We start from the raw sequence: 22,917 nt of genomic DNA on the forward strand, positions 1-22,917 counted from the left end.
TGCACAAGTCTGCAGTCAAGATATTGGTACTGGGATCCCAGGGACTTTTCAGGGCAGGGAGCCATGTGGTTCAGATAGGGGCAGGGTGGGGTATTTCATCAGTCAAACTTAAAGGAGAACAAGTCGACCACTCTAAGTAAAAATATTTCATACAGGGAGTCACTGAATTCAGTCGAAAATGAAATCTTTCATCAAAGATCAAAACAAATATTAAACTGACTTCAAATTCATACACTATAAGACTTGCTCATTTGAAGAGGGCGCCAAAAAAGTGGCTCTTGCCCCCAATATGCCTAAGGTGGGTGATATTGTTCTAATCCGATAGTGTGGCTCTTGGGCCAAATGACTGCATTACAATGAAAGGGGTAGGAGCCCTTGGAGTAAGGACCAAATCATTAGGCCAATGCGATCCTCAATCCGATAGGAAAATCAATCATGTCCAATTGATATCTGGATGATGTTCGGCAAGATATCAGTCAGGGCTCCATACATGGAGAGCTAAGCTGCTGAATTTTTCTGAAAGACTCAAATTAGCACCTTTAATCTGCAGTGTATGGCCACCTTACTTTGCATCAGATTTTTTTTTAAAAATCCCCCAAAAAACTGCATTATCTTAGGATTCAAATCTGTAATAAATGCTAAGATTTGGGTGAATTCTAAACGAAATTCTGGGATTGGTGCATCTCTAATTATATATTAACACGGTCTGCAACATAGTCAATTTTGTACTACTTTCTTTTTGACAAAAATTCAACCTATACAATAAGCAAATTCTTCTGCAGACTCTAAGTCAGTGTTTGTAACCCTTTCTGCTGTGGGCCAATATAGATTTGTAATTTAATCTACCCTTTCCAATTGCAGCAGCAGCAGGAGGCATGTGGGCCATAGTAAATCACACAGCAGTAAGATTAGCCTGTGATGATAGAGCAGTGCTAAGGACTCTAGTAAGGAAGTTATTATATAAACACTACCCCTGTTTTACAGCCTCCATATCATATTTCTCCCTGAGGGCCTGATGGAAAGACATAACATAAGACTATGCATTGATTGAAAAGGTGCAGCCATCACTTGTAATCTTTCTGTATGTATACATGTGCGTACACATACACAAAGAATACAGAGTGAAGATAGATGCACCTTACTAGTAACCAGCCACTGATACATTTCTCCCAGCTACATTCTAGTTAGTACCATATAGTACCATATATAACTTGTGACACTTGTCACTGCCATTGCGTAAACAATACTAACTTGCTGTGCCCTAGTGCGGTGGCATAGAAAGGACAAAGAGGGTATGTTCTACACACACTAAAACTGGGCAGACTGCCACAAGGCTGGGAGGAAACACTACTTCCTTAGTAGTATAAGTTTATAAATAAAGACCAACAACATCAATGGTATAAAACTTGTTTAATGTACTGTATTGAGCAATTCATGTGTGACTTAAATATTGTATGGACATCCTTTGTAAACTGACGATTTACATCTTGATCAGATAATATTTGTTATACAATGTTACTGTTTGTTTGTTTGTTCAATAAAACAAAATAAATAAACACTTTGAAAAAAAAAAAAAAAACTGGGCAGACTGGCATAATTTCCTCCATGGGCATATCTTCTCTACATTGTATACAAGCTGATAACTTCATGACATTCAGTGGTTGCTCTATGAACTTCAGAGAGCATACACCGATAAAGAATATGTTCATACAGTAGAATACGGGAAACATTAGATCCACACACGTTCCATGAATTCCATCCTTGTGGTGGACTACATAATAACATTTCCATCTTCCTTCTGATCTTTCCAAACACACACACATTACTTCTCCTCTGGCAGCAATACACTTCCTTTCTTGCTTCATTTTGCATACCCAACCTGGTATTTATTGGCACTTGGCAACATCTTATGTATCTCTAACCTACAAGAAACCTGGAATAATCTTTCTGAACAATGATATAGGCTTTTAAATATATGTTGCTTATGAGGCACTGGTTGGGGATCACTGGTGTATTCCCAGCCATTGGCTCATGAGTAACATGTTGCTCACCACCCCTTTTGATGTTGCCCCTAGTGTCTTCAAAGTAGGTTCCCCTTTTTAAATCTTTGGAAGCATAGAAACACAATTTTACTACAAGCAGGACCTCAAATGCTGGGGGTTGAGATTATTGTGTCCGTTGGACTCAATTTATAGGGTTTCTGCCTCGTTTTTTGAACTTTGTGGGGTTCATGAGTAAAAAAGTTGGGGGTCCATGATATACACCATCAACATAACTATTCAGTTATCATCTTGATTACAGAAAATGTGGTATTAAAATGTATATAATGGAACCTACTGTTCTGCACATGGCCTTGTGTTTATTGTACTGGTGATAGTTAATTGCTGCCATTCCCCTCATCAGCCATTAGATGTCTCCCTTACCTACAAAAGCGTGTTTCAGGCTCTGCTGCCCAGACACCATGCTCTATGTTCCTTTAAGCCTTTACAAGTCCCTACAAATCCTCTGCTGCTGCTTCCTAACAGAGAGTACTAAAGCTGACACTGTCTGTCTGACCTTGTGGTTATTGATTAACTATCTCCCCATTCACTGCCATCTTTCACACCTCCAGGGCTTGCAAACAGAGAGCTTAGGAAAAGCAGTCAAACACACTGACAGCCACTCTCAAAAAAGCTGATCCTGAACACACAGAGATGAAGAGAAATACATATAAAAAGCAGTATGGGACTGAAAGCAAAAGAAAAATAAGATAAATTGATGTAGAAGCAGAAGAAGGGTTCAATATGCTGAGGTACTGCTACACAAGCTAAGGGACTTAAGGGACCAGGGAACGGTTTTACCATTGAAATGGCAGCAATTGGCAAGTGGGTGGAGAAGAGTAATAAACATTAGGAATAAAATGAATCAGAGAAACCTAAGCTATTCTAAGAGAAAAGCAAGTAAACAGATAAGGCAAGCCCACCTGATACTGCTTGATTACAAAACCCATTTAGCCTTCAGGGTATGTAGGGAGTTATAGTTTGAGAGTTGCTGAAGATTGTCAGGTTGAACATATCTGTTTTTTTACAATATGCAAAACATATCAACACATTTACTGATGCAAAAGAAGGCAAAGCTATGGAAACCTTTATAAGCCCACAGACAAATTAGCATTAGAACATGTAAATATACAATAAAAATAAACAGCATGGACAAATAAAGTTGGCCATACAGGGATACATCCACTAATTTGCTGAGGCCTCTGCACAAGTAGATCTTTGCTAAGTTCGGCCAATAGTTGAATCTTACGGGAGTGCCCCAATAGTTAGATCTTACAGGGTTGTCCCATTTTTAACTCTGTCACGCTTCAAGTGATCATTAGATCTCTCACCACTATGATCAGTCAGCCAGAATTCCAGACCCAAGCCAACTGAGTAATGTGTTAGTGGTTTAGTGTTTACAAACCTTACCGTCTAAATATTTTAGTCTTTACTTGGACCTGTTAAACAGTAAAACTCAAAATAAGCACAGCACTATTCTACAAGAAGTAATGAGGCAACAAAATAAAGGCCATTACACAGACACTTTTTGTAATAAATAAATAAATGTTGTCCAAAATGATTGACTGTTCAGAGATTTATGAATTTCCCCTACTGATTTTTAATTAAATCATGGATAACATGAACAGTGCATGCAAGAAAGCTGTTTATTTTTTATTATTATCAAACTATTATACCTTAAATAAATACCTTAATTAGGTATATATTTGACTTATAGTGCTGAATGTGTCTGTCCTCTTAAGGTACTTACTTAGAAAGCATGTCAGGCACATTAAGGAGCAGATTAATCAAAATGTGAGTTTAATACATACAAACTTTACGCTATTTATTCTTATAGGATTTTTAGAAGCATATTTATCAGGGGGTGAAAGTTAGAACTCACCATTTGATAAATACTAAAAATCCTATGAGAATGAATAGAAAGTTGTTGAGTTATTAAGTATTACACCCTAAACTCACATTTTGCTAAATCTGCCCCTAAATGATTATTATATGCAGCAGTCAATTCTTAAACTCAGAAGAACAACTACTTAGGGTAATCAATTTACGCTACTAAAGCCCAATTTGAAAGCCCAATTTGAAGGTCTCACAACACTTATTTGTTGCCCTACTACATAATTTAGAATCCATGATTGAATGCCTGGTACATTAATGTCTTCACTGGTCTATAACCTTGTTATACGTCCTCAAAGTGGGGCCAAGTAGTGTTTCTTAGTCAAGTTTAAAAACAAGCATCTGGTTGCTATGGATTCCTGGACATGATGCAACTTTTATTACATTACCCTCTTACAGTGCTTAGTTGCACAAAAAGAATTATCTTATTTCCCTTTTTTCGCTCATTTTCCTCCTGTCAGTTTGCTGATGTTTAGAGACAAACTCTACGGGGCAGATTTATCAAATCACGAGTTCGAATCCTGAATGGGAAAAATGTTCGTACCAAACGATTGTAAACAGCGGGAAAACTTTTCCGATTTTTTCACGCAAGCGTATGAAAGTCATGTGGGAGTTGACAAAGTTGTGCAAGCAGCGAAAAATTTGGCGCAAATACACTCGGAGCGTTCAAATGTTTACGTGTTCCGAGTGTTCGTGCATTTGTAAATGTGCCCCTATGTATTTGTATATTAATTATGCATTGTAGTGCAATGACGTATGAGTACATTAATCAATGAAATAAAATGTATCCAAAACCATCCCAGCCAATGCAGAGAAAGGGTTTTATTGTGTGTTATGATAGCTTTAAATAGAAGATGCAGGAGAGATGACAGCTTGTGTGAGACTCCGGCTCTCCTCCTCAGGGAGGAATATCAGTGAAGCACAGAAATTGGTTTGTCACTGTGCACATCTGTAGCTGTGTTTAAAGAAGAGCTGAAAGAGTTTTATGGCCAGCAAGCAGGGGATGTATAGGAAATGCCATGCAGCCCCCACCACGTGTTGGGAATGGTTAAATAAAAGATAGTGAAAAACAACTGTTGTGTGCAAGCTTTTAAAGAGTAGAGGTGGGATCCCCTCTTGCGCTGGAAAAAGATTTGTATAATGCTGAAGAGGGGCCCTTTTTCTACATGTTATTCCTAATATCTTTCTAGCTTACATATTCCCACTCACCCTCCCTCCCAGGGTGCATTTCTTCTCTCTCCTCCCCAGTTGCAGACAGATGAACAAGAATAAATACTGAAAGACCCACAGCAAAGTTAACTGATCTATCAGTTTATTAAAGATAGCTTGCAGGCAAAAATGCTAATCCTCCCACAGCAGTAACAGCTTCAAGTAAATGATCCATACCTAAAAGCTTGCAGATCATGCACAGTCATTCTAACTACTGCCCTGACCACACAAATTTCAAGCCCCACTACGGCCGAAAAAAGTTCCATTCATCCGCTCATTGTCTCCACATCTCTCCTTCTCAAGAATGTGGATTAACCATTTTACTGTATGGAAAACTTTTAAGGAACTGTTAAGAAGCAATCCAATATGCAGTGATACGATCTGAACACTTACATCTAGGAAAACTGCTGTTAAGTATATAAGTGTATAGTTTTCAAACAACCTGATAAATTCCACATTTTGTAGATGACACTGCAGAACCAAAGCAATAAAAACATACAGTATAACAGTGCACAATGATAGCCACATGCGTGTTCTACCTATTTTTATTCAAGTACTGGATTTGTGGATCTGTATGGTTAAAGAATAAATAAAGAAAACCAACACCCTGATATCAAATGAATAAACCGCATTTCATAAACAAAAAGGATTTCTGATTTAATGGACATTAAATCCAAAGACTTATGTAAATAGATCAAAACAACACCAAAGTGTGGGGACCTAAAGAGGCACCATAGAAACAAATCATTTTACCTTTCACTAAAGAATAAAAAAAGAACTGTAGTAGAACACTACATGCCAGTAATAAAGGGTATAGCTGGAAAATACAGGGTAAATAAAGAGTAAAAACATAGAGGAAGTCCAAGAGTATTAAGAGGTAATAGAAGAAAATAAATGTTGGGAAAAAAAACGTCTGAAATAAGAAAAAGATGCGACAGAAAGAAGGAAGATATGTGAGAACTTAGGAAACCATAAGGACATTTAATTTGTTAACAACCCCAGCCATACCCTTCAAGGAGGTATCTTTTTTTTCGTTCTCAGAATATTCCAAGAAGAACCGATTCACAACAGCTGCATTTTTTTTTTAAAGCAGTACTTTAGATTAAGTGGCAGTTGCATATTAATTACAGAGTTAATTAATTAGGTACTATCATGTAATCATGTTGTAATTCATTGGTTTACTCTCAAGTGTATGAAGCAGTACTCACAGACGAAAGCAAAGTAACGAGTCATATTTCTTCCAATTAACACATGGGAGTTTCTTAGCAAGTTCTACAACAGGGGGTCCCCTTACATCCAGTATATTAAAGAAAGATTTCTTTTTATAAAAAAAAGTTAAAAGGTGATTGCTTTTCTCATGATGAGCCAAGACTATATTGCCCCTATAGCAAATGTAAACATAAGACTAGCAACACTGCAATAACATGCTCAAATCAAGCGTGTCTGCTTTTTTACTGCCACTATGATTGTTCTCTTTATAAATGAATTGCCTCACTTATGTCTACAAAAATATTGTTTCACCATTGCGTAGCAAAATCTTTCCCATTCACAGACCTATGCCTATTATAAATGAAAGCTGATTTTATTAGCTCTTTTGGTAGCATATACAGGTTATAAGAAAGAGAACTATATTTTTAGGAAGAACTTTTTATTTGCCTTTTGATAAATGAAAAAAGTCTGCTTGCACTATAGCTTAAAATTATCCGACAGCTTCTGAATATCACATATTTGTGCCACCATGTTCATGATTTCATCCCAGGAAGCAGAAAGCATTTCACAACAAGTTTAAGAAAAAGACCAGTAACTAGTGGTGTTTAGAGGCTATGCCAGTGGACAACCAGAAGACAGTTATTAGAAGGGTCCACTAGTATAAGGGTCAAATATCATTGTTCCAACAGATATACTGGGGACCAGATACTTACAGGTTCCCTAAAGTCTAGATATGAAAAATGTTACACTTTTTTTTGTAAAGCAAGGAATCTGAAAATATTCCTGCACTGGAATCCTTCATAGTTTTGTCTTGCTGTTGAAAGCACAAGCACTGGGCCTACTTAAGTGAAACATGAACTTACATAAAAAGTTGGATCCTTGGCTGGCAAAGGACAGAGGTAAAACAGCACAAGTAGGGATGTTCACTATCTACTTTGGAAATGGAAATTTTGTATGTAAGTATAACATGGTGCATTTACAAGATTTTAAAAAAAAATATTTTGATGGTAGATAAAAATAAATCTGACCATAAATGTGCCAATATCACCTTACAAAAGATCCATATGATTATTGATATATGAATGGGGATGTACCGATTGGTTGAGGGATCCAGCAGGGTAGAAAAGGAGGATTTTTAACTTACTGGAAAATCCTTTTATAGATGGCCCATACTGTCAGTACGCTATGGGGACGTCATAAAACTGGTGCTTGTCTAGGGTGGGTACAGTAAAAAAACAAACCCTTAATGCTGCACAGCTGCCTGGAGGACTTTTCTGCCAAAGGCTGCTGGTGCAGAATGGAAGACCTGGAGTCTATAAAACTTTGCAAATGTAGAGAGGGATGCCCAAGTGGTTGCCTTAAAGATTTGCTCTGGTGTGGCTTAGTTGTATAGCGCCCAACAGGTACTAAGCGCTCTGGTAGGGTGCCCCTTGACACTAAATGGGGCCATATGCATAATTTATTGCACTCACCAGCCATCTGGCTATAGTACATTTGGACGCTGGGGAACATTTATTCACCCCATAAGTGACCTGAGAACCTAATTGCCCTAACTAAATCTAACTTATGAAGGTCCTTGGCATTAGTGGGTTGAGGGCACAGAGAAGGGAGATTAATCTCCTCATTAATATGAAAGGGAGAGACCACCTTAGGTGTGAAGGATGCAATTGTTCTGAAAACTGCTCTGTCTTGATGCAAGATAAGCCAGGGCTCTTTGTGTGACAGTGCTGCTATGTCAGACACCTGTTTTTTTAAGTAATTGCTATCAGAAATGCCATTTTCCAAGTAAGTAATTTTAAGTTACAAGAGCCTAGCAGTTTGAAAGTAGGACCTTGTAAGGCTGTTTATATTAAGGTCCCAGGGTGGTGTAGGGTCCCTGTATGGTGGCCTGGCCCTATCTATGCCTTGCAGAAACTGAATGATATCTGGTTACCTAGCCCACTGATGTTGAAGTTGGAGAGAATTGAAACCTTTTAGAGAGGAATTCTATGGCCGTCTGGGTAGATGCTTGTCTCCATGGTGTGTGTGCTGAGTCATAGCAATGAAAGTCCTCCAAGTCCAGTAACAGACTTTCGTAGTGGTGAGCTTCCTGGCTTTCAGCATGATGTTGATGGCTGGTTCTGAGAAACCCATCGAGCTCCACAGGTCGATTTCAAGGGCCAGGTCGTCAAATATAACATCACCGGATTGTTGTGTTTTATTGGGCCTTGAGTCAGCCTCCACAATATTTTTAGTTTTTGAGATCTGCATACCAGGTCCGTCTGGGCCAATCTGGGGCAATTAAGATGGTCACTGTATGCTCCTGCTGAATCTTGTGGATTATCCGTGGAAGGAGGGCCAGTGGAGGAAACGCGTAGACTTTGTTGTAAGAGCAGGGTATGACTAAAGCATCCTCGCACGATGCCCCTGGATCCCGCAACCTGGCGCAGTACATAGGTACCTTGTAGTTGTTTTGGGATGCTAACATGTCTATGTCCGGGCTTCCCCACCCGGCCATGATCTTGTCTAATATCTCCGGATGGAGTGCCCACTCTCCATGAGCTATCCGTTGTTGACTGAGAGTCTGCCTCCCAGTTTTGGACTTCCAGTATGAAGACTGCCGAGATTGCGGGGACATGGGATTGTTTGACTGCACGCGGAGGGACTGGCCCTTCAGGTGCTGGGACCAATGGGAGATGGCATTCCATATGGTCCTGATCTCCAGGACATTGACATGTGTGGTGGGAAGACTGTCCTCGGTGGCAAGGCCCATTTCCTGCCTAGGTTAGGTTGTGGAAATAGGTCCACCACCTGAGAGACTGAAGGACTATTCTTGTAATCGGAATCCTTTGGGACAGGTTTGAATGATCCTTGTTTCAGTGTTTTAGGAAATGATTCTGGAAGCACCTCATGTGGAAGCAACCGAATGGTAATGCTTCCAGAGATGCCGCCATGTAGTGAGAAAGCGTTGGGTCAGGGAAAGGCGGTGATCAATTCGTTTTCAATTAGCCGAGATATAGATTTGAAGATGGAGAAGGCTCTGGCCCTTTTGGATTGAACACCCTGTACCCTATCGGCATTTGATGCAGCTGCTCTCTCATCCTTGATCTCCAATGTAGCCAACATCTCTCAAAGTAGCCGTTTGGCTGTGTCGGGGCCTGCAATGGAATGGTAATGCTGATCCCTTCCTGAATCATCTGTATCTGTGTTGCTAATACCTCACCCAATTCTGATTTGCTATCTGTCTCACAGATGTCACCTGTGTCAGAAGAATTATTTTCCAGAAAGACATGTGATTTGTGTTTCTTAGGACAGGTAAAAGACTGACTGATAGTGATAGTGAAGTGATAGATCCTCCATTCTGTGTGCTGAGGGTCTGTCTGATGAGGGCCCGCCTTATGAGCGATAGATCCTCCGTCCTGTGTGCTGACGGTTTGTCTGATGTGGGCACATTTAATTGTGCATGTGCCCCAAGCAGAGAGATGAAGGCGTGACGGGCGCGCAGCGAGTGGCGCGTATACGTGCGTCCTGTGTGACATTATGCGTGCCAGTTAGTTCATGTTCCGGTGAGATGCATTTCCTGGAGAGGCGCATGCGTGCGGTACAGCACCGATCTCTGGGAGATGGCTGCTGTCCCAATAGTAGGCTCCTGCATGGCTTTGCCAGTCCTGTGGAGTGGCATATAAGCCATGGAAGTGCCGCATGTAAATTCCCAGTGGAGGTGGGGTGGGGAAGGTATGGTCTGCAGACCTGTGGTGTGCATCTGGACCTGAAGATCCAAATAAAAAAATTCTAAAGATAAATTAAAAACAACCAAAAAGAAAAAGAAAGAAAAATGGTCTGAAAAAAAACTGAAGGGGAAAGGAGGAGCACTGGCATATAGGGAGTAGGTGGAGCCGAGAAGTTTCTTCTTCTTCTGTTCTGCCTCCGGAGGTGAATGCTTAACACCATAGTGTCTGCACTGACAGGTAGGGCCGTGCTGATACACTATGCTGGTAAGTTCATGGTGCACAGGCAGATGAGGATTGAAGAGCATTTGATTTACTGCTGTCAACCCACATGTTACCACCTTAATACAGAAAAAACAGTGTATTGTGCTCATGATTGGGCTGGGTTTCAACATGGAAATACACCAAATAATGTACTGCAGTTTAATTAGACATTGCATAAAGCTTTGTGCTTACAATAACATTAGAACATATAGAACATAAGCAAAACACTATGAGTGACTGAAATGCTGCATAACTCTCCATAAATTTACAGCTTGAAAAATAAAATGTTAGTTGTTAAATTTATACTGACAGTCTACTTTTTCTAGATGGGGGTCTACAATTTATCTGACATTATTTGTGGGACAGAACTTACTGAAAAAAATTATGCCTTATAAAAAAGTTAGTATTTATGAAAAACACGTGGACTCCATCTTGCTTCCAATTTTTGTCAATTAAAAGTTTTAAAATTCTCAAAGGATTTCTCTGGTAGCAAACTGAAAGCAAAATGGTGTGGGTATATTCCTTGTTAATGATAGCCAGGCCAGCTTAATGATGTAGCACAGCTGTAATGATAGTTTTCATTTCAGGATGAACATACCTGCACTCATTCTCAGTAATAATGTCAGAAGAGCACTACTGCTCCAGATGTGAGGTCTCTGTTGTCAGTAGTATGTGTCTCCTAATTATGTATTCTCTCTGGTAGCACCCTGCATTCGCACACCGACAATGTGAGACCAGGGAGCAGAATTAATTACAATCTGACATATTCCATCTTCTCCTTGTGCCTCCCAAGATAATGTTTTTTTCTGTGCATGTGTGTGTTTCTATAATTAGCCACTGGCTTGATCATTTTCTCCATTCTAGCAAAGGCACCTTGATTACAACTCCGCAAATGTCACAATGATGTATTGTTTGATTGCGACATATAAAAAGTGTAAGTCACTTTTGTCACAGGTCATATATTTATGCGACATGAGACAATCTTACATTTCTGTCGTATTTTAACTTGGGCACCTTACAGAGAAGTGAAACAGAGGTAAAACAAGTGCTTACTTGAAAAAGGTCAACAAGACATTAAATAAATTGTGCATACGTCTCACAATATATTTCTCTTATTGCCTGAATCTTGGTATATCCACATTTTAATTTACTAATAACTTAGTGACCTGGCTTATAATGACATTACTTGCAGTTCTCATTCTATTTTTGTTTTACAAAGATTTAGGTTGACTAAGAATGATTTCTATTTTTATACCTATGAAATGACTATGGTACACAAAAGTCCATAAAATATTGAATAAAAATATAAAATAATGAAACCCTGACAGTCTCTAATCATATTTGTCATGTCTCAATGTCTCCACACTGTCACAGATTACATTATCAACCTGTGGTATGTGCATTACTGGTGGTTCTTGCAGCATATTGTCAACATTATATTTAAATCAAATGGGTTGTTCACATTTTCGCAAAGACAAGTGGAAAGGCGTGTTGTAAATAAGCCCAAGACAGTACACTGATACAGTGCCCATACAGCTTCCCATATTGCTACCCTCACTATACAGAATAACCTGGTGCCATATACAAGTCTTTGGGGAAAGGACTTAATTTCTTCTGTGTCTCTTAACAAGTGTTACTAAATGTTTTTTGCTCTGCTTTTATATCTTTATGTATAGCAATCTGTGTCTCCCTCTTTGCGCATGGCCTTATACACAGCATTGCTGTGTACCTACTGTACAAACAACAACATGTGCTAACAAAAATGAAGTATTTTTATAACTTTTTTCCTTTAACACCTTCTATGTCAGGACCTTTTATTCTTGTTATAGCTAATATTGCTAGTAAACATGTGGTACAGCACATATGAAAAGAAACCCAAAAACTAAAAGAATTTGTGGCAATGGCACATTCTTGTCAACACAATATATTATATGTTGAGTAGCACATAAAAGGTTAAACAGAGAAACAATTACAGACATTAAGAAAAAATACTTTTAAATGAACAAATTTAAAAGCTATTTAACAATATTTTCAATATTAAAAGACTACCAATCACCATCAGGGTGGTACAGGGGTCAATGTACTCAGGGGCCTGATGTTAGAGGAAGCCCCTGAGATTGAAAGATCAGATTTACAAGCCTCAAATGGGACAGGGCTTGTGGACAAGTGGGAAGGGCTTGGTGTATGAGGGACAGGGTTTTGTCATTAATTTACAGTGGCTGGGGTGAATCAGGCGTGTGTATCATGGCCCTATTTTAACTTTTTGGCAAGGTCCGCAACTCATGGGTCCTGGCAACTAGCAGGTTAGTATTTAGGGCCACTAAGGGGAAGGGCCCTGGTAACTTAATAGCATGGGGCACCATTACTGATGGCGGCCCTTACTTATTCATTACATGTATTCATAATGCATATTGTGCATTTGTGACTTTATCACTGTAATTTTATTGGAAATTAAAGAAAGCTGCTGTTTCTAACAACTAACGAGAAATTTCTTCTAGTTTATTCATCAACATGACACTTTGCAGGGCATTGCTGAGCACTACCACAATTGAAATAATTGAAATACAAACTGGCTACAAGTCAACCTTATATAATGGAAAAATGGCCATTTTATAAAGTATTTTCCTATTTTTCACCTCAAAAGTTATGGATATTTAAAAATAAATAAATAAAAAAAAATAGATAGAGATATGATTGACCCAAAAAGGGTATCAGAAAAATGATGTAACAATAATAAAACCAATGACAAAAAAAAAATAAATACATAAAATAAATGGGATTCTGCTTGTTTTTTTTTAAGCAGCTGACACACTCATCTACATTTTTCTTGCTAACAAGATTTTCTGATCTTAAACCTGGCTTGAATGAATAGCGATTGTTCCCTTCTGGTTAGGAAGGTGCTGCATTCGCTTATACCCCATTCACTGGCCTAGAATCAGCCAGGCCTCAGATGGCTGTTTCCATGGCAACTTGTTTCATTCAATACAGGCACATAATGAAGACAATGTGTTTTCCATTTAGATGAGTTTTAGAGAGAAGGGAAAAAAAACAAAAAAGCAAAGAGAAGGGAAAAAGAGCAAGAAGAAAAAGTACTAGATATGAGATACCTGCACATAAACCCAAAGAACTGTGTTTTTTTGTGGATTTGGACTGAACTCTTTAAGACCAGTTAGTTCTAAACGGCAGTAAGCCTAATCTCAGCTTTATACCTACACAAGTAAGAGCAGTTAATATATGGTTGCAGCAGTTCTCAGCCATTCATTTATGTCAGCATTTGTTAAAGCAAGTCAGGATTTTAACAAACATTTCTAGATATATGTTTGGAATTCATTCCCAAAATTCCATTTGGCAGTCTCCTCAACCCTAATGATTTGTTTGTGAATCCACACAAGAAGGGCGAAACAGGTCTGTAGTTGGGAATCTGATCAGCTATTATCCTGACTTCTGCTTTAAATACCCAGTTAGCTTATAGGATAAACCCATGTAAATGGGATTTTCTTGGAGCTCTTTGGAATTCATTCCCAAAATTCCTTTTCTTTAAGTACAAGCACTGCAACCAATGTTTCCTCCATTTGTGCACACAAAGGTATAATGCCTTATTTTTAAAGGATTCTAGACACTCCCTTTTTAAAGTTGTGCTGTAAATGTAAGTTCTGTCCAATTTGTTGTCCTGGCGCTTGCATATATAAGGTTGCCTACCAGTTAACATGCAAATCAAGAGAGTGAATCAAAACCAAAGCACAGCACTTAATATCATGTTTATCTGTGGCATGCTCAAGGACAGAACATTATTACTTGTGATTTTTGATCAGATACCTTGCAATAAGAGACTCAAACAAATTAACACTTTGAGAATGGAAGTTCAAAGGCACACTGCAGCAACCTTCTGATACAATGCCATAGCTTTTTTCACCTAGGCCTTATAATAGTCAACACCAAGTTACTCTCTGCCCCTATCTTTCTCCCAGCTAACCAACAATGTCCTAAACCTGGCCCTTATTCACCTTATACTTGCCTGAGCTGCACACTTGCATCAATAACTTATTCCCCCCCCCTTCTCTCTTATGTCCAGTCAGACATTTCTTTGCCAACCCTACAGAAGACCAAATAAGGGTACAAAATAGCATGACTCCTGAAGAATCTTTAAGTTGACATTTCTGACTTTGTACTAACTCTCTAACATTATAGAAAACTGAATGTGCAAGGTTCCTGACAGTCCTACATGGAAGTGCAGTACAACAGCACATACAAAGCACTAATTTGAAAGCAAAATTGAGTGTGCACTACTATTCATTATACATAATACTATCCACAAAAGGAGCTTTGCCCATGGATACTCCTAGCATTGGGAGTACCAATGCACCTGTCCAGCCTGTTCTGAATAAAAGTTCATGCTAAGGAGCTATGAAACCCTCAGTCTGGACATGGTAGTAATTGCAGTGATCCCTTAGTGGGCTGCAGCAATAACCAAAACTGACTTGTGTCAAGTGAATTGTAATTATTAATGCTGCATGCTGGAAGTGATATTATTCCAACATACATAAAAGAACAGCATGAGGTGGTCACATTAGACACATCTGCAATTATACTGGTATTCTGTCAAAGTAAAAAAAAACATTATGTAAGTAAAAAACATGGCTATTTGCTTCATTAAATTGCATTCAACACTAAAGGGTGATTTCAGGATTATTTGAGGTCTGAAATGCTGAGGGACTGGCACATTGCTTATGTGGTTCCTTTATTTAAAAAGGGATCCTGTTCTCAGCCTGAAAACGATAGGCCTGTTAGTTTGACATTAGTAGTAGTAAAGCTTTTGCAAGGGTAATAAGGGATAGGGTACTTGAATACATTGCAAATTACAATACTATACTGTAAGTGCCAGCCTGGTTTTATGTGTAACAGATCTTGCCAGACTAATTTAATTAGGGATGCATGGAATCCATGATTCGGTTCAGGATTCTGCCTTTTTCGCAGGATTCGGATTCGGCCGAATCAAATCCGAATCCTAAAAATCCTGTGAATTTTTGTCATATAAACACTGAAGTTAAACATTTTTTTCTCTTATTTGGGCCATTGTTATTAGTGGAATACCGCATGGGGCCTATACTTGGTCCTTTACTTTTTTTTTTTTAATTTGTTTATTAATGATCTGGCGGTGGACATAGAAAGTATGGTTTCTATTTTTGCTGACGATACTAAATTGTGCAAAACTATAAGTACCATGCAGGATGCTGCCACTTTACAAAGTGATTTGACATAATTGGAAAACTATGCAGCAAACTGGAAAATGAGGGTAATTGTAGTGAAAAGTACAAAGTTATGCACTTTCGTAGAAGTAATATAAATGCGTGTTACACACTACATGCTAGTGTGTTGGGGGATCCATAACTGAGAAGGATTTGGGGATTTTTGTAGATAACATGTGTAATTAAAGGCAATGCCATTCTGTGGCTACTAGTAAGTAAAGTGTTGTCTAGCATAAAAAAGTGCATTGACTCAAGGGATGAAAACATAATTTTGCCTCTTATATATATATATATAATGGGTTTCACCTTGAGTATACAGTGCAGTTTTGGGCTGCAGTCCTTAAGAAGGATATTTATGAGCTAAAGAGAATACAGAGATGTGCAACTAAACTTGTAAAGGGGATGGAAGATTTAAACAATGATGTTAGACTGTCAAGGTTGGGGTTGTTTTCTCTGTAAAAAGGCACTTGTGAGGGGACATGATTACTTTTTACAAGTAAAGTAGAGGGTGTTATAGGGAGATGTTCTTTTTTCCCATAAAAAGGATCACTACACCAGAGGCCACCATTGGCATGATTGTGCTTTCAGGCTTATACTGTATATTATACGATGAAGGGCAAATAATATGTTAAATACACTGAAAACATGCTTAGAAGAGCACTATCAGTAAACTGCACTTACGCAGAGGGTTTATATGCCCTTTGGTTAAATAATGCCTTACAACAGAAACAATAGACTACTTTTATTCAAAAGTACATGGAAAGCCAATCTCAGAACCCACCACAACTATATTTTTACAAATGGCAGCAAACAGGAAATGTATTCTTCATTTCATATTTCCTACCTTTAACCTTCCCAGAAGGCTGTACTGTGCAAATACCAGCAGCTCATTCTCTTCCTGCACATGGAGGTAATTAGAAACAAGAAAAACAGATCAGACAAGTGATAGATTATGTTGCATTCTTTAGACTGTGTGCTGCTGCTGCTACTTTGAAAAAAAAAAATCTAGAAGCTAGAATCACTAGAATCACTTCTAGTTTTAATGAACAACTAGCTACATTACTATTTCAGATCTACAGAATTGCCACCTGAAACCACTGACTTACAGCCATATTTTTACTTTTAGGTGACAATAGTGCAAGTGTGTCTTCCTCCTCCTTAGGAGGAGATTTTACAAGAAAATATTGTCTACTGAGAAAGATTTACAAGAGGGGGTTACATTTCAGTTTAGCAACTAGCTAAATATGTGCATAGGATACAACATTATCATCCAATATGATTAGAACTAGGCAAATCCTAGATGCAAACAGGGAACATTTTGTGTGCACACAATAACTTTACTTTCCTAGCAAAGTGAAAAATATAAAACAATGATAGTATCAATATCTGAACCTTCAGGTACACCTTACATCAATATATCTGGATTAAAGCTGCCAAAGTCTACCAGATACATTCCAGGGTTGACTAAATATGTACAGTATATATCTCGAATATGGAAAAATGGCACATAGTTAAACAACCAAACATTAGTTAACATTATATGCTACAAGAATTGCTTAACCATATGTAGGGGTGTTGCAAAATAAAAGTTTTATTGTCTCAGTGGTTGATCAGCAAACTTTATTTGAGATATAGCTTAGATATTTCACCATATCCCACAACTTTACTACATTCAAAAAGATCACTGTAGATTGTTATGGTTTTCCGGTTTGCCACAATGTTTAGAGCTTTTCTATGCAACGTCAAAGCGAAGTTTGCCGTATTAGGCTTACTTTTTTTTCTGCACAAAAAAAGGCAGTGGTTGGCTTTTTGCTACTAGACTTGAGCAAATTTTGTCTCTGTTACTATAAAATTGTCATAGTGATTTCTAGCTCTAATGGTCATTAAACTTTAGTGCATGTTTAGTGCACCTTGTACTCACTAGAAGCTCACTAGAACTTTTCTGCTGCTTAGTTACACAACCAATACAGTAAAAAGTGCTCTCTGTTTCCACTGTTACCTTGTATACCAGCTAATAGCCATTTTGTACTCACCCACTTTATGCATATTAAGTAAGGCTAAAAAAAACACATCTGTCAAGTCAAGCTCAACTTCTTGCTTAAGTTTTTCCCGCAAAACTATTGGATCTAGAGGAAGGCAAAAGGAAGCCATCTGAAATAGTCTCCAATATTCCCCAGAAAGGGAAAACATCTACTTTCTTTAAACAACTTAAGAAAACATACTTCTAAGCAACTTCCCAATATGCATGTATTACCAATTTCAGTGTTTTGAAAGTTATAAGTAAATGTAATTGCTATTGAAAGCAGCATACGCTTACCTCCTGGTTATAACTTTTTTTTTAACAATGTTGCAAAATTTAGAGCCACCAGGTTCAATAGCAATCACATCTACAAATAATTTTTGTATTATTATTTTTTCTTTATTAGGCATAATTTTATTTTTGTGTTGACATGCCCTCTAAATTGTACACATCCTTAAATCAATGGTGTACTAGGGGTATATTTATTATGCTGTGTAAAAAGTGGAGTGAAGCATTACCGGCTATGTTGCCCAGGGCAACCAATCAGCAATTAGATTTCAACAGTTAGAAAATCAAAGCAAAGTATCTGATTGGCTGCTATGATCAACATCACCGGTGATGTTTTACTCCTCTTTTTACACAGCATGATAAATATACCCCCTAAGAGTATTTAATATCAGTAGTCTTGAATATTTACACATCGCTCTCTCTTAAAGCTATCTATTGTATTTTCCACTGCACCCACTTCAGGTAGAAAGTTCCACAACTTTACAGCTCTTTTTTTTGCACTGTTATAAATAATGATTCCGATTTGTTTATTTCAAAGAACACACACAACAGAAATGTAACTTCCAGCCAGATACATTCTTGCAGCCACTTTCTTGCAGACTTTTTCAAATCATAGCGCAAGGAACAGTACATCTTCTTTCTATAAATTAGGAAATAAATGTTCCGAAGTAAAAGTTCAGAGGGCGAGCTTCCCTACTTTAATTCCAATATATCTTTCTTAGGAGCTCAGCTACTTTAATAGAGAAATCCAAACTCTCACAAACACGGAGGGCTAAACCTAAATCCTAATGTAAACCGGCGGATGAAGGTTGTTACATTGTTTTCATTAGCTGGCCGTGTGGAACTGATGGCTTCAGTGCAATCATAGCTGCTCAGAGCTGACGATTGTCTCATTTCATGTTAGAACACCCTAATGACTTTATTGTTCTGCTCTCAGTGCAACCTCTGTTATGATTAAATCACCCGCATTATCTGGGTTCCGAGCAAGAGCACATATTGGGGAATTTAATAAAGTAGGAAAGATGGGCCCATTAAAATGTAACACAATTTCATCAACACTAGTTCTGCTGTAGTCTAACATCAAAAAAAATATGTTAGTCTTTCATTTGCCCTTTACTTTAAAATATATATATAAATTTAAAAAAAGGTAAAAATATTTGCAAATTAATAATGCCCTATCCATACATAAACTGACATACTAGGGCAGAGGCTGCTCCACTAAATGTAACAAAATCTGTAACGCATGGACCTCCTGTCCAAAAATCCACCACAGAACAAGAACCCAGCCATATGGACACAGACCCTTAATGCATTTGGGACTTCCTACTGGTAGCATACTTTCCCTGGTCCCTTCTACAACCCCCTCTCCCCACCATTACGTAGTTACATTTAGTTGGGTTGAAAAAAGACCAAAGTCCATGAAGTTCAACCCTTTGGTTTTATGTTATCTTTTAAAAATGCTATTTAAAAAAAATTGGGAAATGGTGCAGGACAAAGTCACAGGGGAGTTGTTTATGTTAGCATAACTGTTATATTCCCCATGTAGTAGTGAATAGTTCTACAGCAGAAACATTTTTGCTACTTTACTTCACAGAACAATAGAACTACATTATGTAAATTTCCATACACTGAATTAAATAAAACCTTAAAAGTGGCCAGGATAAAGAGCACATAGATCAGCTGTGAGAATGCGCATTGACTAATTTATTTTGCATATCCAAGTATATTCCATCAAGCCTTCCAGTAAGCAAAAGCTGCAAACAAATGGCGGTACAGAACATATCTTATATTACAATGTATTATGATTCTTTCTATATAAAGTGGACATGTTCTGCAGTGCATTACATAAATAATCAGTCCATACCTTCATGGATCTTACTAAGTAATATCAGTCTAGGTTGTAATAAGTTGCGCTTTATAAATATGTGCTTAAAATGTTAATAAGGTAAATTTGATCCTTACCCTATCCCCAAACACTATATGGTCAAGTGTATTAGGAGCCAATTAATGTTAATCAGTGAGCTACCATGCCACAAATAGCGCCATACGCTCCTACCTGTGCCTGCACCCAAATGAATGAAATACGCTCAGTGCTGGCACACGCAGCCGATATCCGCCGAAAATATGAAGTCTTGCGTTTTTTGGCAGATATCGGCTACATGAGCCTGCACCCCAGTGTATTACATTCATTCGGGTGCAGGCACAAGGTAGGCTACATTTACAGTAGCGGGGCATATTCTCGGCAATCATTTTTCGGCTTGCCGAGAATACGCCTGTGTGGCATCAGCCTTATAGTCTAGTACAGACATCATTTTGCAAGTAAGCACAGGTGCAACACTAAGGGGCCCATTTACTTACTCACGAACGGGCCGAATGCGTCCGATTGCGTTTTTTTCGTAATGATCGGTATTTTGCGATTTTTTCGGAAAATTATCGCAACTTTTTCGTTACCAATACGATTTTTGCGGAAAACCGCGAGTTTTTCGTAGCCATTCCGAAAGTTGCGATTTTTTCGTAGCGTTAAAACTTGTGCGAAAAGTTGCGCTTTTTTCGTAGCGTTAAAACTTAAAAGGCGCAACGTTTTGCGCAAGTTTTAACACTACGAAAAAATCGCAACTTTTTGCGCAAGTTTTAACGCTACGAAAAAATCGCAACTTTCGGAATGGCTACGAAAAACTCGCGTTTTTTCGCGCAAATCGTATTGGTAACGAAAAAGTCGCGATAATTTCCGAAAAGTCGTAAAGGCACCGAAAAAATCGCAAAAAATACGAAAAAGTCGCAAAATGTTCGTTTTCCAATCGGAATTTTTCCAATTCGGTCGGAATTCGTGTCTTAGTAAATCAGCCCCTTACTGTGCTGCACAACTGAATGCCTTAAAGCAGCAGATTTTGGAATCTGTTCAGACCTCATAGGTGTTTAATGTAAGTATACTGCAGAGCCTACCTTATCACTTTAGCATTTACAGCACAATGAAATTTGAAGTGGGCCTACAAATGAACCCAACACACACTCATTTCCAGTACTTTTAACTTAAATATTTTCCTGTGAAGGCCTCATTATTTTATTATATTATTGCAACTAATACTATTTTAAACTGCGACCAAAGATTATTCCACAAATGCATATTTAAACAAAAAGGATTAGGCAATAAATAAGCACCTATGGTTTGTGCAAGAGAAGGACAAAGACTAGACAAATGCAATCTTTCAAGGCAATGCCACTTTAATTTAATCATGCAGCATCCGGATATGCCCGCTTGGCTGAAGTATTTAGCTGTGTGCAAACCTAAGGCTTCCGGATCCATTTGTTAAGAGAGGGGAGGGCAGCAGCACAAATGGCTGCAGTTAGACAAGGTAAGTTGAAGCTAGGACACTGAATTTTAGTACTGAGCCTGAAAGATGGAAAATAACCGGCACATTTGGATCCACACCCAGCAATGGCCATCCAGTAACCAGGGAAGCAGAATACATTCACACTATCCTTGAGCTGCCAACAAAAAGGAGGGGCACAGCTACATATTTAACTATTTACAAGCAAAGTAATCCAAAGGAAAACAAATATACCGTCACAAAAAATTCAATTAAAAAAAAGAGAACCAGCTTTCAACACAAGTTCAAGTTAAATGCTCACCCTAAATCCCTGTAATTGGAGATCAGAAGCGTAAAAATCTTGTCTTAAAATTTGTATAAATGTACATACACACATATGAACAAAAAAATCAGTCTTGGTAAAGAAAACAAACAGTTGATGGAGTCTAAATATCCTTAAAAATTAAATTAGCATACGTAAAGGTTGTTGGTTTTCTCCAAAAACAGCAAATTTAAAACCTAGTTATAAAGTATATTTACAATGTTGCATTTATGTTACCGCGAATAACCCCCCAAAAAATAAGCTGGATATAAACCCAAGTGTTCATGGGAGTAGTATTTAGATGATATGCCACTCTTACATACAATCACTCTCTCTGCTGGGTTCCATATTTGCAAAAGCTGCTGCTTTTGTGACAGCTGTGCTGGGCGCACTTTGTGACTGTTTACTCACGCTTCAGTAGGGCCAAATGTCCACTTCCTTCCAAAGAAAATCTGCACCTGCAGCAGGCAACCCTTGGAGGCTTTTTGGCTGCAAGACACAGCAGTCAGTGAAGTAAAAGCTGGTCTGCTTGGGTAATACTGGTAATGAGACCACATTGTACTGAAATATTAGTGACAGGAAAACGGTTAGCTCCTTTTGATATGAAGTTAATTAGTCCTAAGAATGCCAGTGAAACTGTATGGGTGTATTTGTACAGATATATTAAATCAAAATGTTTCTCTCTACTATTTGTTTATCCCAGTTCTAGTTTTGCAACTGAAATATACAAATTTTTGCAGATTAAAATCACACCTTTTGTTTGATCTGGCAAACCATTAGCTCAACATATTTAATCGACTTATCGTCCTTTTAAGTATGTTTATCTCATAAGTATATTGTAAGGGTGAATACATGCAACTTTCACCCTTTGTCTTTTATAGTGGAGGATGAATCAGCTTACCACCCACAGATACCAGTAGGATTACCCATCAGGAGCCCAAATACTCTTTCTTCTTATATGGTTCTAGTAATTAAAGACATTGCTGTACATATAAATATACTGTCTGCAAGTGCTTGCTCTTAGTGATAAAGAGAACATACTAAGGTATATATATTTACAGAGATAGATCACAGGGTAGCTGCTGCATTTACAGTAGATTCATCAGCTTAATTGTTATGGTTCCTATGTGTTCATATACCAGTCCACTTGTCCTTTTTTATTTTTCTATAATGTACAAGGTTAACAAGTCACTTGGTGCTCACTTCCACACTCATAATACAGCTCCCTGCTGTTCATTCAGTCACCAGTCTATAGGGGACCTTTTCCTAGACTGGAGCTGGACCACCAGGAAGAGCCTTGCCACTGGCAAGTAACCAGGGGCAGCAAAAATCCAGTCCTGGTAACTTCAAAAGCCGATAATCCAATTTTTACTGCAGCCTCTGCATTAGTGATCCCCCAACCTGCTCTGACA

The 22,917-nt window shown here is 38.2% G+C and overlaps 1 protein-coding gene across 18 annotated transcripts in view; it reads right to left on the bottom strand.

Moving 5' to 3' along the window:
• zmiz1 (zinc finger, MIZ-type containing 1) overlaps positions 1-22,917 on the bottom strand; it is a 227,222-nt gene that overhangs the window by 64,588 nt on the left and 139,717 nt on the right. For 2 of the 18 annotated variants that reach the window (XM_012966212.3, XM_018095300.2), the window contains one exon: positions 16,412-16,465. The exons of the other annotated variants lie outside the window; for them this stretch is intronic. The gene's annotated coding sequence lies outside the window, so the exon portion shown is untranslated. The remainder of the gene's footprint in view (positions 1-16,411; positions 16,466-22,917) is intronic. 18 annotated transcript variants of the gene reach the window in all.

Source organism: Xenopus tropicalis, chromosome 7 (assembly GCF_000004195.4).
Source record: "Xenopus tropicalis strain Nigerian chromosome 7, UCB_Xtro_10.0, whole genome shotgun sequence".
Lineage (NCBI taxonomy): Eukaryota > Metazoa > Chordata > Amphibia > Anura > Pipidae > Xenopus > Xenopus tropicalis.